General features: G+C 40.4%; 1 long non-coding RNA gene across 1 annotated transcript; it reads right to left on the bottom strand.

The window, feature by feature from the left end:
* Window positions 1-3830: 3830 nt before the first annotated feature.
* On the bottom strand, window positions 3831-4636 carry LOC149992564 (uncharacterized). The gene is made up of 3 exons (XR_016508279.1): window positions 4551-4636; window positions 4094-4227; window positions 3831-3896 (listed from the first exon to the last, which is right to left on the bottom strand). It is a non-coding gene; the product is annotated as an uncharacterized LOC149992564 (long non-coding RNA).
* Window positions 4637-5410: the final 774 nt, after the last annotated feature.

Here is a 5410-nt window from a genome sequence, read left to right as displayed (position 1 = left end):
TTCACCTGTTTTCACTGTTTTAATGTGGCTACCAGAAATTTTAAATTACATACAGAGTTTGCAGTTTTCTCAGCTGGACAGTACTGGTATAAAGAGAAGAAATGGGGGTAAAGAGTTGGGCTTTATATGAAAAACAAAAATATCGTTATGCATGGCAGTGAAAAGGTGTGGAAGACCATGACTAATGAAAAGATGACTCTAAGATTTGCTTTCTTCCTCATCCCAGTTTAATTTCTCTAAACCATGTGAGAATTCTGATATGAAGGAATGACAGGTCAAAGATACCGCCTTTACATTTGAACAGTAAAAACTCATGAAAAGTCACCTTCCTGTCATCCCTTCGAAGGTCTTTGGATAAAATGTGGTAAGATGAATACACAGATGGTCATCTCATTCAGTTCAAACTACGTTTTCCTGACTTAAGTAACATTTTTTAAACTTTAGAAAGAAAATATGTAGGAAGTGGCAGAAAAAGCACTGAACTGGTCTTCAGAAGACATGCACCCCATCTGGCCAGACCCCACCACTGACTGAGGGGTGGCTGTGGACAGGTGGCCTCGCACCTTTGACACTCAGTTGTCTCATGGGACATAAGAGACGTAAACTACCATTTCTACAGCTCTGTGCATCGATATTCAATGATTCCGCGATTTCTGACTTACCTCGGAGATATTTCACTTTAAGATACTCTGGGCTGGCCTTCTGGCCCGGGAGAGGATCATTGAGCATAACTTTAGTTTGGGCCTTTATCCCTTCATAAAACTGTCCCATTGCAACGTGGCTGAGTCCTTTCATGTACTGGCACACCTCATTATACGGCTCCAGCTGCAGACACCGCTGAGGGATTGAAGGAGAAAATGCCTATTAGTATCAATACAGTTGAAGAAAATGTTCAAGTTTATTCTTTAATCTGAAATTAGAAGTTTGCCCTCCAGGTTGAATCGGACAAAATATATGCTTGTAAATCAGTCTATAGGACAAGGCAGTGGCTTTTCTTTCTTTTTATCAAGGTATAAACACTGTTCTTGCCACCCTGGCCCTTCATGACAGTCTCACTAAGGGAGGCTCACCTTGAAGTTCTTCAGGGCTTCCTGTAGGCTGCCATGGTGATAGAGCATCATGCCCCGGAGCTGGAGGGTCTGCACGTGATTCTGGTTGAGCAGCAGGGCCTTCTGGAAGCTCTCGGTGGCTGCTTCAAAATTGCCCAGTTCTCTAGGGATTTAGAACAGTTAGGAACACTGTACAGACACTTCGGTGAACATACACAGTAAGTTATCTCCTTAAGGTCCAATGTGTGAATAAGATATCTTGGCATGGGTGTTCCCTTGGTAATTTTACCACTTTATAGCCCACATAGCCTTTGACATATCACATCTCATGTACCTTTTCTAAATCTTATGATTATAGGATAACCACAGAGCTCTTGAAATTTGGGGGGGGGGGCAATTAATTTATAGCTTATTCAAATCCCTTTCCATAATTCATGATAAGCTCCAACCCTTAAAAAACTGCGTATAAATTTCAGTATCTGGAAAGAAACATACATTTCTTCTTCAAAAAAGGTATGGAGGCTATAATCATACAGCAGTTTAGCATTCCGAATCAAATTCATAGGTTCAAAACTATATATTTTTCTGTCACTAAAGTTACTTTACCTTAAGTCTATAATACTGCTATATAACTTAAAATTCTGAAAAAAAGAAGTATAGCTTAGAATTGTGATCATTTCAGAGTGGAAATGGTTATTACTGACCAACTGTTTCTCTTATATATTAAAATGTTTACAAATAATAAAGTGCTTTCAAAATATCTCATATGTCAATTTTCTATAAGTAATTAATATTTTAAAAAAGTAACAGCTTACATTTGTACATTTATATTCCCAACAACTCCATGGGACAGAAAGAATAAATACCATTCCTTAAACTCAACGGATTCCAAATACACTCTCTTTTCAAGTCAGGATAAGACAGTTTCTCCAACTACCACATCAAACACATAAGCTCTTAACTTTAATCTTTCCTGAATCAGGTACCTAGCAGAGTTCTGAAGGGGCTTTCTGTAACTGTCTTTCTTTTCTACCTTTAACATAGCACCTTTCAAAAAGTCAGAGTGTACTTTTTTTTTCAAAGCCAAAGTCAGAATAACTCCATCCCTCAGGGCTGTGCACAGAGCCAGGAAGCCAGGGTCTAGGCACACCTTCTCATTCCTGACACAGACGCATGAGAATTGTAACCTTTCCATCCTGCTATTCCAGGAATCCTCAGACAGATCACAGTGATGTGGGTACTAACCTTAGTTGAGGTCTGAACAAACAGCAGCATCTGTAACTCAACAGCTTACAATGCCGCTATTCAAAATAATAACCCTGAAGAGACTCCCATTAGTTCTAGACCAATATACTGTATTTTTTGCTCCATAAGACGCACTTTTTCCCTCCTAAAAGTGGGGGGAAATGTCTGTGCGTTTTATGGATCAAATATTGCGTCACAGACCATGATGTGTATTACCTGACCTGTCAGTGAAGGATGAAACTCGTCGTCGGCAGCCGTCCGTCTCGAGAGACGATGGTGTAGCTTCTCAAGAGTCTATCTGAACCGCCGAGAATGGCTGTGCAGTCCGACTCGGGAGTGACACGGTATCTGTCTCCTCCCGTGTTGAATCGACATCTTGCGATGACGCTGGAGTGTCCTCTCCAGTGAAGCTGAAGCTACAGAGCCTGGGCAGGGTGATATGGAGGGTCTGCTGTTGCCCATGCAGCAGACCCCCCCTCTCTTCGCAGCTGAAGGATCCAAGGGAAAGACAGAGTCAATACAGCTTGGCTTCAGGTGCGCCGCAGGAGTTGCCGGTGTTGACTACAACGTCAAACCGCCTTAGGGACTCCGGCTCCGGATTTTCTGTCGGGGTTTACTCCCTTAGCCTTTCCCCTGAAGAGGTATGCCGCAAGGCAGCGGAGGTTTTTTGGAGTCAGAGTTTTCCTTCTCTGATGTGCCCTGACTGGAAGATCGAACCAGCGAAACTTAGCTCGCAGGCCGACGCTCAATCCACTGAGCCAAACCAGCCAGGGCCTACATATACATATATAGCATGAAAAAGGAAATATTGTTTGGTTTGCAGGCTGTTTTTTAAAAAAAATAATGTAGTTTTTTTGTGCCTCCATTTTCAAGGATGAAACTATTGTACAAGTTATTCAAAAAATGTGGCATTAGCAATGCCTTAGATGGAACCAAAGATAGTATCATATATGAAGATAGCAAAGAAGGTGATATCAATGATTGTGAGCAACTGAGCTTCATAAATTCTGACATTAGCGATGATAAGTTATAAGTTCTTGGGGTTCCCAGAAAACTAGAAGAGTACTTGAACCTTAAAGTCTCTCATTTGTTACTGACAGTGATGATGGTTCTTAATACCACTGTTGACTGCTGCTCACTTTACACGGTTGAAATATTATTCTGTTATATTTTATTAAATATTTTAGTACACCATTTGGTTCAGAATTTTTTTTTCTTGTTTTCCTCCTCTAACTCTAGGTGTGTCTTATGGTCAGGTGCGTCTTATAGTGCGAAAAATACGGTATATACAAACGGAAGTTGTTTTAAGAGATTAATGGTATGCATCATGATACCCTCTGATACATAGTTCCTCTACATTCCAGAAAAGATCTCAACTAGGACAGACATGCCTATGCAATTTAGAATGCCCATTTCTTTCGGTGAGGAAACACAGTTTCGCTGGGACATCACTATCACAAGGTCTCTTGCTTCTCACTCTATACCCTCCCTCCTATCCAACTGTCATTACTTTACTTACCCATAGGCCTGCCCCAGACTTTTATACGCATCAATAAAATCAACTTTCTGCTTCAAAGCTTCTTTGAAGGATTCAATAGCTTCCTGTAAAAAGTATATAGAAAATTACTTCATTTGCGTAACTGTTAAAATTGAGTTTCACTTAAATCACTAAAGGACATATTATATATGGTCTCTTGATAACTTTTTTAAATAGGAGGACTTTTAAAAAAAGAGAGGTAGAAAGTACAACAGCCTATACATCTGGATGATTTAATTTCAGAAGTAAACAAATGCATTACTATGAACAATAGCAGAGCCTTAAGTGTCTCCCTTTCCAAATGGAAAAACAGCTTCTCACACTCTTCTTCATCAGCATTTTCAGTCCAATAATATCACCTTCTTATTAGTATCATTTCCTTAATTATTAAAAGCCCTGTGGAACAAACAAAAGCCTAATAACTGTGTGAAAAACTAAAAATGATCATAACTAGCAGCAATACAATTGAACCAACAAAAGAGGGAAAAAAGCAAGCCCTAGGTGAAACTGTTTACAAAACAAGCAAAAAGGCTCCTAGATTGGCTACCTGAGAGACTCGCATGATCTACAAGGGAAAGAAACGAAAAAGCAAAATAGAACGGAAACCCTAAAGCTGGGGCGTGCGGGGCCTAGTGCCCGCCAGCACAGCCGCTGTGGCTAAAGCAGTGGAGGGTCACGCAGGCACCGTGCTGCGGGGCGGGGGGCCTCAGGATACACACTGCGCTTGGCTGCTGTGGGACTCTCCCTGTGAACACGGTCAACAAAATGGACCATTCCGGTCATGGACTGACATCCTTGGCTTAAACCGGTATTGAATGTGTCTTCCATTACGATTTGATTATTTACTGTAATAAAAAATTATGAAGACATCTCACATATTTCTCAAGGAAAAGACGTATGTTATGTTAATGGCTACAAAGTGTCATGATCAGTAACAGCTTTAATGAGAAAGATTTTACAACTTCTGTGATAATCATTTCACACCCGATTAGATAGTTCATAGCAGGAAACTACTAAAGATGTCATGCCTTGCACATGGTAGGCACTCAATAAATATTTAATGATTTGGTAGGCACGCAAAATCAGTTTGCAAAAGCAGTACAATCCTAATTCTTTTCAAAAAGTTATTCACTCCCTGCTTCTTGATTTTCTCAGAGGTGGGGAGGGGCAGCAGGGCAAGAGACTACTGGCTTTTTAGAACTCTTCAAAGGCAACAATGGGACAACCTGCTCTTTAAGGAATCCAACTGAATACCGCTTGTAGAAAGATGAGAACAGATAAATTTTAACAGTTAAGAAATGTTAAAGATCACTGATAATTATGCTTCCTGTTGTGACATCTTGATTTAAATTTTTTTTCAACTATATATTTAACTCAACAAACATGTATTGAGCGCCTACTATGTGCCGGGGCAGTGAGAGGCACAGAGGAGACAAAGAGGAGACAAAGATGAGCATTCATTACCTCTGTCCTCTAAGAACTCACAGAGCAGTTAGAAAGCTACACCTAACCAGGTTATTAGGATACAAGCTAAGAACTATAACAAAGGCAGAAACAGTCTCTGGGAGTGGAGAAAGAA

This window comes from Furipterus horrens, unplaced genomic scaffold, assembly GCF_987537825.1.
Source record: "Furipterus horrens unplaced genomic scaffold, mFurHor1.1.pri manual_scaffold_15, whole genome shotgun sequence".
Lineage (NCBI taxonomy): Eukaryota > Metazoa > Chordata > Mammalia > Chiroptera > Furipteridae > Furipterus > Furipterus horrens.
The sequence above is the reverse complement of the archived record's forward strand: the minus strand, read 5'-3'. Positions and strand labels throughout refer to the sequence as shown.